We start from the raw sequence: 14,952 nt of genomic DNA on the forward strand, positions 1-14,952 counted from the left end.
CTTCTAACTGTTTCTCAGCCTACATTAAATGAAGCCCTGGTCTCAATCTATATCTAGTTTACCAAAACCACAGTCACATTTGGTATCCATTGATACCCTTGTTTACAGTCTCAGAAAGGAGACTAAGCAATAAGTTAACGTGGGGTTGGAACTGAACCCTAACTCTTGTAGATGAGCTGTCAGATTGGGCTCCACAAAACTGGCAGGAAGAGAGTGGGGCCTCAGCAACAGTTATATAATGAAAACTGAGAAACTGAGTCTGTCAAAAATTGAACATATGCTTTTGTTTCTTTCTTCCAAGTATTAACAACAAAAATAGAGGTTTCTGATTTTGCAATCTGAATACAACATAGATACATGCCATCCTTTTACAGTATACTTCCCAGAATCACCAGACTCACCAAGAAATGGCATGCCAGGGAGTGGTTTCAGCTGTCTTGATCTAATCTCCAGGTAGTGGAAATTTTGCAGTCTCTGCAGGCAATGTATTCCCGTATTTCCTTGGCCTTCCTGTTTGAATTCTTTCTTGTTGTATTCCTTGCTGTAATTTAAACCCTTTTTCTTCTTACCTGCTATGGATATGTAAACATATTATCCCCTCGTCTCTGTAAGATCCTTTTGCACAACTTTCTGTTGATATTCAAATTGAGTTCCACTCCATCCTGCAGATCTTTTCAAAGCCACTTGTCTTCTGTCTTTTACTTTCCAAATATAGAAACTTTCTCTTTTCTTGATGAACTTCAATAAAACATTTTCTCTACTTTTAACTCTCTTTTGGAATGCTAATTAGTCTCTGTTATGCTTGTAACCTCTATCTCTTCTGACTTTTTAAAAGTATCCTCTATTGCATTATCACTGAGAAGCAGTTAAAACAGAAACTCGAAGGCTCAAATCCATACATCCTCCAGTTTGACAATGAGGCATTGATAACTAATCTGTCTTTCAGCCAGTTTTGCATCACCTTACGGTAATATGTTTCTTTAACATACTTACAAGAACATGATGTGACACTATGCCATTAATTTTATTCAAGTCAAAACATATGACATTCTCTTCTTCTCTTATAATTACAGTGCCCATTAATCTATTACAGAAAAAGTTAATCTGGTCTGCAATCATTTGTCTTGGGAATTAATCTTATTCTTATGCCATATTCTATAGCATTGTTTACAAATTTTGCTTAGTTGTTTTCACGTTGTCTGAGGACTGAAGTTATACTGATCAGTATTTAATTTCTAACCTAAAGGTTTGAAACCAGATCGGATTTGTGTTAAATGACACAGTTTTAGAAAAAGGAAACATCACCTCTTCTGCAAATGTTCAAATCTAAAGATGGACTACTGTGAAAGTGATTAGGAGAAACAGCATGACCTCCATCCCTACAGCTAAGCAGTTCAAATTTGAACAAGCAGAAGCAAGAAAACAAAGACAACTTGGCCTTTTCCTATACCTAGGCCACTGAGTCAGGAGAAGCAAAGTAAAAGTTCTGAAGTTATTTCCTCTAGAGAACAGAATAAGAGTAAATTAACATTCTTAATTCAAATAATTTACAAAATTGCAGAAGCTGCTTTTAAGATATGTTGAGATGACATTTTACAAGAAAAAAGTAAAGGTTAGCATGAACAATGCCAAATATGTACTAGAGTAGATTATAAATATTTGACTAAGATGCGGGGAAGCAATATGCATGCTGAAGAAAGATAGGCTTATAGACAGTCTCTGCTGAAAAAAACTCACAGAAAATAACCTTATCCTGAATTTCTTCACTAACAACATTAGAGTTCCATAAACAATTTATTTGAAATAAGAAGTTATTTGACATAGGTGTATGTTCTTTTATATCCAACCAAATGAATACACTTTTTCCAAACATTAAAGAGCATCTAAAAGACAGCATGTAAATACTCCAAAAGTCCTCTGAATATTGTTTGCAATAGATCATGTGATGTTTGGCAAATTTATGACACTACTTAAACACTTAGCCAAAATGAATGAAGAAATAAAGGGGTGGGGTAAGGAGAGGGATCGGAAGAAAGGAAGAGAGGGGAAAAAGAAATTTTAAAAAAGAAATAAAAAACAACTTTACATTTATTTGAAGTTAGAATGACATGCCAGTGCTAGTAAGGCTCTACAAACAGCTGGAGGACATTTACATTGTAAAAGCATGTTCATTCTAAATGACCAACATGAAAACATCAGCAGATAGAGCCTGCAGAGTCTGCTGTAGTGCTAGTATTGCCATGTGCCTCCAAAGAATTTCTACATAATTACAAAGGCTGTGAAAATCACAAACATTTGTAACCAGTCTGCTGGCTAAATATGTTTTTGCAGATGGATTGGAGAGGGTGAGTCATTTTAGGAATTATTTTCAGAGCACATTCTTAAAAAAAAAGTACCAATTGCCTAAAATCACCAAATATGTTGAACTATGAAATGACTTGTTACAGAAATCCCTTACCAACTTTCCAGTCATTAACATTTTAATAATATAAAATGTTGCACTGGTCTCTGTGGCTGCAAAGCAAAAATACACAAACACTGGATTTGTATACAGAACCATATTTTAAAATGTAAAAGAAAAAAAAAGGTGTTACATTTCTGGACACAGCTTATTTGAGGAGATTATTTAGAGTCTGTTTTCAAAATCTGCTTGGACCTGAGATACCAGAGCCACCTCAGTCACCACTAAATACTAATCCCATTAATCCTTTATCCATTTCCTTTCCACAGCAGAGTGGAAAGCTTCTTCTGAGGATACCTAGTCTTAGTATGGCTATCATAGCCATGTGCATGCCTTTTTTCCACCATACTCTGCTACCCAGACTGTCACTCAGGTACTGAGCTCTTTATTTTCTTTTTCTTTATTTTCTTTTTTTAAAATCTTTTTCCCCCAGAAATTGTTCTTACACTGCTAAACTATGAGAGTTTCTAACCAGCAATAATCACATGCAAGAAAAAGTTCTTCATATTGCTTCTTCCACCTGAGCAGGAAATCCTCTAAGGAATACCAAGTCCTGACAACATACATGTTCCTTGTGTTCATCTGGAAACCTGTGAGCCAACACTGATCTTTCCAGAACTCAGTGTATTACAAAATTCAAGGAGGGAATTCAGGACTAGATTTAGATACATAACTGTAAACTGTGGGGTTTGGTCCTAATCCCTAAACTTGTGGCTACCCAATACTCTTTCTTTTTGTCTGTGTCTTTCACAACTCCTCTAGTTTTTCTGTTTCCATCTCTCCTGCTACTTCTCAGTCTTTTAATACTCTTGCACTTGACACCAATGAGAGTATACATGAAGAAAGATACATGTCTTTATATAAATTCATTCAGAAAAATTATGGAAAAAGGCAAAGACAAAATTTGATTATTTGTTTACCTTCCACTAGCTTTGAAATAGCTTGCTCATGTGTATCATGTTTAAACTGAGGAAGCGGGTTCCCTTTAAACATCACCTGAAAGTTCTTGGTGTCAATCAGAACATTTTGAATCCATGGGAAACAGTGGCATTACACTTGGACCAATGTAACAGCCTGACATTCATAAGATCATTATGATTGCTCCTGAACTTCATACTCAGTGGAAGAAAGAAGTCCTCTTTAGATAAACATTAATGTCAGTAAATGAAGGCTGGGCACATCTCAAGATCTCCCAAGAGCACTTTAGTTAAACTTCTACCTCTCTTGTTTATCTCTGTAAGAAACCAATAGCAAACACTTAGCACCTTCACCACTCGTGATCCCGGTTTCCTCTTCTGAGGAAAGTTCTGTTTGTTCCCTCTCTCTCTCTCTCAAACAGTGGTAGATGTATTAACCCTGTCTTTCATAGTGCTTCCTCATGGTTAGAGCACTTCCCCCAAAACTGCAGAATTTCAGTTAATGTGTTCTGTAACCTAAGAGGTTGAAAAAGTCGCCCATTCTCTTTACAATTCTCAGTGGACCTGTCTTGTGACAATATATGGAGCATAATTACAGTATATATTTCAAACTAATTGATGGCCAAGATCATTTAAGCAGCCTAGAGACCTTCAGTCACTGCCAGGAAGTGAGCTCCTACTTGCACTTACATCATCATCCATTTATTCTAACTTTATTGAAGCAGCAACTTCTTGCTTTGATATTGCCCTTCATAGACAGCAGATACTGTCCTTAACAAAAACAGCTCATTGTTTCTCTCCATGCACTTAAACCTATCTTCAGCCTTGATGACTACAAAAGACATTAATTAAAGCTCTGACTTGCTGAAACTACTGTTTACCATGTGGGCAAGTTCTCATGTATTTCCTTAGCTGTTTCTTGATTTGTACTTTTGCTCTGTACTTAGTATCCTTATATTGTGATCAGTGACTTCAAACAGCTTCTTATCAAAACAACAAAAAAAATTGACGTGTAATTGCAAAAAATATCAAGCTTATAGTTAAATTCAAAATGATTAAAAACATGTGAATACAGTCCCATTTTGGACAAAAAATAACGGAAATAGTTTTAAACTTTATAATAGCACTGGTTTCAATCTCATTAATATTTATATCAACTTTTGCATTCATTGCTCTAGATCTGTTTTCTTGAATTCAGGTGCTTCTTTTCTCTTTTTTTTCCCTTTTTTTTCCCCCTTTAAAAAAAAAAAAAATTTCTTTCTCTTTCTTGACATATTCTTTTCCTTTTTCCCCATTTCACCATTATACATATACTGAGGCTAATAAAGACAGACCATTTAAACAGATAAAGAAAAAAAGATTCCTGTGTTTCATACTGGGGACAAGACTTCCTTGTACAGAACACTACCATTTGTATGTCTTATATATGCACTTATTTAGGATAAGAAGTACTTGAAAGATTTGAAAATATTCTGTAACCAAAACATAAGTAAAAATGAGATTCAATTGAGATTTGTGGTATTTATATGATGTGGTCTACTGTCTTATGCGATCTAGGGATATAGACAATTCTTACATCCTTATTTCTCCTTTGGGATTACAGGGCTAAACCACCAAGATTTTCACAAATAAGTTTACTGAATGGAATATATACAGTTCTTATTCTTATGTAAACAAACAGGCTATGACTTGAAGCCACACAATGGCCTTAATTGTACAAACCATGTATTGCTAAAATCAATCCAAGTCATAACTGTGGTAAGCAACCATCTCAGTCTTGAGCAATCTGTCAGTAAACTAATAAATTACACCAGTGTGGAGAGAGGAAGAACTCTGTTTATGGGCATCTGTTCAGCACCCGGGAATAGCTGAATTCTAACTTTGCCAGCTCTAATCAAATAAGTAAATCCTTTTTTGCTTAAAAGTTTCTCTAAACCTTTTAGGAAGTGAGCAAGATACAAGGGTTTTTTCATTTGACTTTCTCTTCAGGATGGTTTGAAAGCATGCAGACATGTAAAGAATGAGAATTCAGGTCATCTCTCAATCCTGCTGCCCCTCCTTAAAAGAGCCAGAACATGTTTTGTTCAATCCTGACTACACACACACTATAACAATAAATCCAATGATCTGAAAAGCTCTAGGATTCTGGTCTTTCATATCCTGGGTAACTGAAAGTCACAAGACAGAGATCTTAAAGAATAATGTGCCTCACTTTCAACATGCCTCACTGACTTCAGTAATAACTACTCTTATTCTTTATTCTTTTACAGCAAATATTTAATGACCTGTTGCACAGAGAGCCCAATACAGAGGAGGAGCTTGGAGGCTGATGTATACTTGCTGGGCATATCTATTTCTCGGGATTAAAAACTGATTCTCATACACATTTGGGATGTGTTCTGATTAACCATTTCAACAATGACAGAGACGTAAAAGTTAAGAAAACATGAGTTACTGATCCAAATGAATTCAGCATAACATTAAAATTAATTCTACTGAATCAAGTAAGTAATGGAAAAAGCAAACACTAAAAAAATCATTCTTTTTTTTGCTTAAATTTACAGTAACATTATTCTCCTGAATAATCATGAAGTACACTTGCACGTTAGGTTTTGAAAAAAACCCCTCGTTATCTTTAGTAATATTATAGATGGAAAGAATTCTGTGATTCTGTGATTCTGTGATTCTGTGATTCTGTAATTCCTAACTATTGGATTCAGAGAAAATTTTGCTTTTATTGAAGCACATACTCAGTCTGATAGCCTTTTAATTCTGGTTAGACCTGCAGTCTGATAGCCTTTTATTTCTGGTTAGACCTGTATTTGTTCCTCATACTGTAGTCTGCTCAGTACATGAAATGTTTCTCAAGAATTTTTCTGACATCATCATAAATTCCCATAGTGGTGAGCAAGGGTTACAGATGGTGAGAGATTTGTGAACTTTGAAAGGATAAATTACACTGAAGTTTTTTGTACATGCAAAGTAGTTAAATGATGCCATGAGTGGAATATAAGAGTCCATTTATCTATAGGTAGATAAAGGATGAAAAAAATTGGATATGGTGTTCAAAAATACTGTAGTATACACCTAATTGGATAACTATCACACAGTAATTTAAAAATTACCCTTTTTTTCCAAATAACATATATTGAGTAATTATGTGCATGAAAGATATTTGTTTCTTTGGAAAAAACAAATATTTGTTTACTTGAGAGATACGTGCCTTATATCTCTAAAATTCCACTGAAACATTCATAGACACATTAGTCCAGGGAACAGGAAATCTGCCTATCTTTTATTTTTAAAGTAATCCTCAAACTCATTGTTTGAAAAAGATGTGTGGCAAAGTTGCATAAATATGAGACAAAGATGAAGAGCAAAATGAAGCCCCCATAATCCAAGGGGAAATGGTTAGTGACCTGCTACACCACTTAGACACACTCAGGTCTATGGGCCCTGATGAGATCCACCCAAGGGTACTGAGGGAGCTGGCGGATGTGTTCACTACGCCACTTTCCATCATTTATCAGCAGTCCCGGGTAACCAGGGAGGTCCCAGTTGACTGGAGGTTAGAAAATGTGATCCCCATCTACAAGAAGGCCTATAGGAAGATGCAGGGAACTACAGGCCTGTCACTCTGACCTTGGTGCCAGGGAAGGTTATGGAGCAGATCACTTGAGTGCCATCACGCAACACATACAGGACAACAAGGCAATCAGGCCCAGTCAGCATGGGTTTATGAAAGGCAGATCCTGCTTGACTAACTTGACCTCCTTCTATGACAAGCTGACCCACTTAGCTAACGAGGGAAAAGCTGTAGATGTTGTCTACCTAGACTTTGGTAAAGCCTTTGACACCATTTCCCACAGCATTCTCCTGAAGAAATTGGCTGCTCATGGCTTGGACAGGTATACTCTTCACTAGATTAAAAACTAGCTGGATGGCCAGGCCCAAAGACTTTTGGTGAATGGAGTTAAATCCAGTCAGCAGCAAGGCACATGAGGTGATCCCCGGAGCTCATTATTGAGGACAGTTCTGTTTAATATCTTTATCAATGATCTGTGTGAGGGGATCAAGTGCACCCACAGTAAGTATGAAGACAACACAAAGTTGGGTGGGAGTCTTGGTCTGCTTGAGGGTAGAAACACTCTACAGATGGATCTGGACAGGCTGGATCGATGGGCTGAGGCCAATTCTATGTGGTTCAACAAGGCTAAGTGCTGGGTCTCGCACCCGGGTCACAACAAACACATGCAATACTACAGACTTGGGGAAGAATGACTGGAAAACTGCCCGGTGGAAAAAAACCTGGGGGTATTGGTCAACAGCCAGCTGAATATGAGACAGCAGTGTGCCCAGGTGGCCATGGAGGCCAATGGCATCCTGACTTGTATCAGAAATAGTGTGGCCAGCAGCACTAGGGAAGAGATCATCCCCCTGTCCTCAGCACTGGTGAGGCCGCACCTTGAATGATGTGTTCAGTTTTGGGCCCCTCACTACAAGAAAGACATTGAGGTGCTGGAGTGTGTCCAAAGAAGGGCAACAAAGCTGGTGAAGGGTCTGGAGCACAAATCCTATGAGGAGTGGCTGAGGGAACTGGGGTTGTTTAACCTGGAGAAAAGGAGACCAGAGGAGACCTTCTTGATCTCTACAACTACCTGAAAGGAAGTTGTAGTGTAGTGAGGTGGGTGTCGGTCTCTTTTCCCAAGCAACAAGTGATATGACAAAAGGAAATGTCCTCAAGTTGCACCAGGGAAGGTTTAGATTTGATATTAGGAAAAATTTCTCCACCAAAAGGGTTGTCAAACGTTGGAACAGGCTGACCAGGGAAGTTGAGTCACCATCCCTGGAGGTATTTAAAAGACGTGTAGATGTGGCTCTTTGGGACATGTTTTAGTGGTGGAATTGGCAGTGTTAGGCTAAAAATTGGACTCAATCTTAAGGGTCTTTTCCAACACAAATGATTCTATGTTTCTATGGTTATATGTACATGTACACATGTGTATATGTATATATATGTATCAGCAGCGTAAACTGTAGAAGCTTATGATAGGGGGCACGAAAAGCAACAGATTTTGTATGATGTTCAGACAATTTTGATCCATGACATGATTTGGATGAGTAACCCTGGTCACATTCCTGCTTCCGTGAGATATCTATGGAAAGTGATGCCTTCAAATGCATGGATTTCTAGAGGTCAGACAGGACAGGTCAGAGGGAACACGTTTCTGTTGGGAGGGCACACCTGCATACTGTCTGGCTGGGGCTGCCAGTACACACAACTGTATTACAGGGCCAAAAACTCATTCCGAATGAGGAAGCCCTGATCTGAATTGCAGCCTGCAGGACAGCTAGCCTTTCCCATCTTCTGCCTCCTCCTAGTAAGCCCACACCTGGCTAGCCCATCACTACAGAAAATAAGTTTCAGGGCCAAATGTGCCAGTAGTAAAACAAAAATATTACCATCCTACACAGTAAAATAGCAGCGAATTTCTAAGTCATTTACCCATTCCAAATCCCTATTAATTTCCTGGAATAACTTCAATTTTTTAATCCCAAACACTGCAGATACACTGACTGCTCCAGACCTTTATATTGACACTTAGGGTTGCCCTCGATGACTTAGAGTGAGCATGGAAATAAGAATTAACATTTCCATTTGCAGAGATTCTTAGTTACCTTTATAAACACTGAGAATTACAGAAAAGCTTAGGCATTGCACTCCAAAGAGGGGCTATGCCACCAACCTTGCCAACAAAGAATAAAATGTAGTCTTTACCCTAAACAGTTTATAAATAGATAAGTCAAACAAAGGGTTAAGAGGAAAGAGAAATAACATAAAATACAGAGATCATTAATGTTTTGCAGCTGTCATATTAGTTCCTTTCTTTTTTCTTTGCTTTTTCTTTGTTGATTTGTGATGTTGGAAGATGAGGAGAGGGACAAGGTGGGTGGTGGAAGCAGTGGAAGAGGGATAAGATAGGAAGAAGGGATATATTGGTGGCAGCTAAAGTGAGGTTGAAGTGAAGTGACTGTGAGGAAAGAGGCAAAGAGGGTTTGGAGCAAACATCCAAGATAAACTATAAATAAGAATACACACATATGCAGCACTTTATATCTTCAAAGCACAGGAAAAGTATGTCTGATGTAAAGTTAGGCCTTCCTTCCATTTCAAAGTATTCAGTCTTCAGAAAAGTGTTTATAATAGCAAAATATAAGTAAACCTCTGAGGGCAAAGGGAGTGAGAGGAGAGTCTCCAACTGTCAGGTCTTTGTACTGAGACTGTTTCATTTTTGACCATCATGCAGTACTTTGAAAATGTAGAGCAACATGAAGATACACTCTACTTCAGTGAAAAAAAGTCAAACTCCTACCAACTAGTTTCCACTTATTCAAGAAAAAAAAGTCAGTATTGTTTCTGTGTTTCAGAATATGCACCTGTGATGAATTAAGGTTAGTATGATTTAAAGATTCTCATTAAAATTATGAAATTATGGAACCAAGTTATATTATGCACTGTTTCTGCATAGGTGGAATCCACTGTATGTAACTCCACGGTATGCCCGCATCTCGTGCTTATGCAGAATCCATTTAACTCACCGCACAAATGATATAACAGAATTAGGAAGGGTGCAACAAAGACAACAAGGATAATATGAAGAAAGGAATAGCTCTCATATGAGGAAAATGTGACTAAGCCACTTCAGCTCACAGAAAAGGTGACTGACAAGGGATAATGTAAAGTCCTATAGAGTCATGAGTGACATGGAGAAGGTGAATAGGAAACAATTATTATACTGTCACTTCCATAAAAACAGTAAAGGGCACCAAATGAAGCTGGAAGGTGACTTTCAAGACAAAGAGAAGAATGTATTTCTTCACACAGTTCTCAGTGAGGTTGAGGTTGAGGAACCACTCACTAGGACATGGTAGATGGTGAAGAGTCACTTACCTGGAAAATGGCTCAGCAAATTCAAGGGATGAATATCTGACATGGGCTATTTAAATCAAAGGCACAACTTTTGGCATTGGATATCCATAAGACACAAATTGCTGCAGTCTGGCTAAGTATGCTGGGGCAGTCATGTATTAAGCCTGCATTAAACACTATTGAACAGTATTAGAGACAGAACTAAAGGGACCCAGTGTGACTTGGCCTATCTGTTGTAGTTTATTAACAAAAACATATAATTTCTGCATCAGACTATGTACAAAAATCAGCCATATATTAATGATCATTTATTCAGGTGGAAACATTTTGCAGCAGTGACCTAACCAAAACCTGTAAAAAGCAGTTGGTTCCACATTTTTTCTTCAAAAATCTTAACTTCAGGGTGTGAGGAATTCCCAAATACAGAAAAATAGAAGAAATGTTTCACAAAAACAAACACATAAAATGACTTCTGAGGAAATGGTCAGAATGCTTTCATAGACGGAGAGGTAAAATTAAAGGACTAACCTGTGATTCTGGAATTTTCACCTTGAGACTAAGCTTGAATATTTTCCAGGGCAATAAATTTAAAAAGTGCTTAACAGCTGTGAGAAAACTGGGACAAGTTTACAAATTTTATCAAAAAAGGTTACTAATTCCTTCATTACTGACATAACTTATTTTTAGAATCATACCTGTGGAACAGTTCTGTCTGTTTTCTGCTGTGACTCATTCCTCCAAACAATCTCAAAGCACCTATAAAGTTGGGACTGTGTAAGAGCACATACTGAAGGCAACAGAAATCTGAATTGTCAGCCTCCTTGCAGGGGGCTCAACAGAGCATCACTGTTGTCAAGAAGTTATATCAGGGAATGTGTGAAAAACAAATATGCTAGAGATAGCCAGGAGGAAAGAAGCACTGGAGTTCACTCGGGCATTTAGAAACCTTAGTACAGTGAAGATCTATTTGCTTTTAATCAACACAGTAGACAAGAAAGCACACATAATCAAGTAATAGAAGCACAGTTGGAGCTCTGTAAACTGAAATAAGACTGTTGGTGGTTGATGTCAAATGCAGTAACCTGATGAAGGTGAGGGTGTCGCAACTCCATGCCGCCAGCTCCCACCAATAGCAAGGTTGACAATGCATTCCTTGTAGGCACACGCACACAAAGCAGACGTACACACCACATACATGGATAAATACATGGCCAGCCACACAGATCACAGACATACTCAACACTCGCATGAACACAGAAACAACAGCCTCACTCTGCTTCCCCCTCTGACTGACCAAGATGAAGGTCCACTAGTAAGGACAGATACATACATGCTTATATATACATATATACAAGGTGGATTCCTGCAGCAGCTGGGCTCACTCAGAGCACAGGAGCTGACTCAGGATCCCAGTCTCCCCATCCCTTGGTACTCAGCCATATAAACCCCTGAGTCCAAAGCTTCACACCAATTGCTCGTACAGACCATTGTGTTCTCAAATGTGCACGTGCACGCACACACACACACAGAGCTGTCTGGCACTCCCATGTTCCCCACAGCCAGCTCTTCCCATAGTCTTGACCTTTGAAACACACACACACACTAGTTCACAGGCCACTTCACCTAGTCGTTGGCTAGTCCAGCTTGATCTTCACTAGTCACCATGCACTCAGACACACACTTTTTCCACTTGTTAGCAGCACAGAGACACAGGCCCCCATTACCGATGGTCCCACCCCACTTACTGTCATTTAGTTTCACTAAGTCCAGTCTTTCCAGTCCCTGCACCCATGCACATGGACTCTCCAGCCCATGGTCTGACTCCACCTGCTGCACCCAGACCCCCATACACACATGTGCACACACTGAATACAGAACACTCACACAGGAAAAGAGCTAGAAAGGGGTTTAATAAGAAGATAGGACAGACTGCAGTGATCAGGCACAGGGAATGACCAGACATATATACCCACCAGCAACTGTTTACACAAGACTGGCCCCTTTTGGCTCCTTACTCTTCAATTTTCCCACACTTGTTCCTCCCCAAACCATCTAAAACCATCCCTTTTCCCACCTTTGGTTCATCCCCTAAATATCCCACATTCCCCTGCATGCCATAACATGTCCCACACCCCAGGCAGTACCCCCTTCAGTCCAAAAGGTGCTCCACCATTGACTCATTTTGAGGGGTTTCACACCAGAACACAAGGGCTGAGACTCTCCTGGGAGAACTCTGGGAGGTACCCAGACAGTGTGTCACTTCCTCTGAGTCTTTAATTTGGTTTCCCATGTGACTTTGGACCTTGTGCTTGTCTAGGTTTGTGGAGATGGACCTCTGGCTGGTGGTTCCTGGGACTGGCCTGGGGTCCACCACCTGCCATTTTACCTCTGTGCTCCTTTCTGGATGTGAAGATGAGCTTTTGTCATGTAATCTAACGTATATTGTTTACAATATGTCCCACATCATATCTAATAAAAAGAATGCAAAATAAGTAATCATAAAATCATAAACAATGAAGCTGGAGAGGATCACAAGGAGCTATGCAATCCATTTCCTGACTCAAAGATATAGTATACATGTATCGTTCCACAAAGAGATTTTACTATTTGTTTCCACATAAGGGAGCACCGCTTAAGACTCTCCTTTCACAGATTATTACACAGCTCAATTAATTTTGCTGCTAGAAAATTTTTACTAATGTTTAGACTTATCTTTACATAATTCTGTTTTACATTGCTGTTATTCATGCTGGGCATAGAAAATTGTTTATTCCCATCTCCTATTTTTACCTCTCTGTAGCCTGCTGTCATAGCTCCCTTCAGTCTCCTCAGCTCTAGACTAAACAAGCCTAATTCCTTCAATTTTTCTTCAGAGGTTATGTTTTCAAGACCTATAACAATTCTTGTTATTTTCTTTTGGACACAGTCCAATTGGTTTGTATCCTTCTTGAAGCACAAAGCCCCAAACTGGTCATAATATTGCATCTGAGTCCTAACTAAAGCCAAACAGAATTTAACTACTTCATATGTCACTTAAACAATGCATACAATATTTATGTGTTTCATTATGATGTTTGCCTTGCATGTATATAATTTCTGCAGTAATCTAATTTTGTTGATCATTTTCAGCTTGTGATCTGTTATAACCCACAGATCATTTTCAGCAACATGTTTGTACTTCCTGTTATTCTCTAACCTCTATGCAGTTAAACTTCCAAATATTTGACAAAGTATTTCCACATTTCAGTAATCATAATCTGCAGTGATCACTTGGTGTTTCTACTCCTTCTTGTTATTACCTTTAAAATCTTACAAAAAACTTACTTATAAATACTAATTACAAAACTAATTTCAAAGTAAATTTGCTAAAATGGTTGATTTTTTTACTTCTCATTAGACTGTGGCTTAGATAAAGAAGGATAAAAATCTATTTAAAGAGTGTACACATGATCTGCCCTACATCATTAATCTCTTCCAAGTTTTTAAAGTTGCATCATCTTTGAGAGAATATCTACAGATTCTAATTTTGTTCATCCAACTCAGCTAAAGAGTTATTAACTCCCTACTATTGTAAAGGAAATGAGAGAGCATATCAAAAAAGATGTCTTCCACTAAGTGGATTAATTTACCAAGACTTTCATTATACTGGCTGGAGAAGGAGAGACTTCTGTCACGACTTAAAACATCTAAACTTAAGTTCCTAATCAAGTTCTGATGTTCACATTTCTTTTAACTGACCAAATAGAAACCAAACATCTAAAATTAGTCCTTTTGAATAACTCTGTCAGAGCTACTTCTTTACAGATTGTGGCAATCAGTGTTTCTTTGCAAGATGACTTGAAATGAGTTAGAGGTCAAGGATCTATATCTCATGTTCAGATTGTCACATAGTCTTCTCCAGTGCTTAGGCCCTGGTGTTTCACTTTAAGAAATTCAACATTCAGGGTTTATTTCCAAATTTGTTTATTATACTGAGGACTGTTACCAAAAAATATTGTCCTTTCTGAGGGTCAACTGGACACATGTGTTACAAAGGATTTTCCCGTTCTTAAGGGTCTTTATTACCCAAAGGGTGGTAAAACCTTTGCTCCTGGCAGACGGGAAAAAATAGGACTATCTGTCATTGTCCTTAAAAGACTTCTTCATCTAGATTAAGGATCAAATTTTAGGGCATACTTTTATATTGAAATATGCAGCTCTAGATTTTCAGAACTAAACAGTGTCTAGTTTCAGTTTGAATAGCTGGTAGTTTTGTGCCAAAGGACTTCTGAAAAGCCTATTATGTAGCTATACACATAAATGAAAAATCTTCACCTTCATTCTCAATACTATGAATGATTATGGATAAGTTATTTTGATTAAGCAATTTCACTGGAATCAGTAGGACAACTCACGTGAGTAAGCACAGGTGTAACATCAGCACACGATTTTTAAAAAATTTGAATCATAATGAATTTCTGAAAATTCCAAATATTGATAATCTTCTATTTAGCAAAATATTGATACTTTTATAATTATACATATTATACTGATATCCCAATGTATCATATTATCTCTATACATATCCTATTATATACATATATATGAATTGTAAACATATATAAACAGTATATTTGTATAATATCATATATCATATTATACAC

This window comes from Strix aluco, chromosome 2, assembly GCF_031877795.1.
Source record: "Strix aluco isolate bStrAlu1 chromosome 2, bStrAlu1.hap1, whole genome shotgun sequence".
In the NCBI taxonomy this organism is placed as follows: Eukaryota; Metazoa; Chordata; class Aves; order Strigiformes; family Strigidae; genus Strix; species Strix aluco.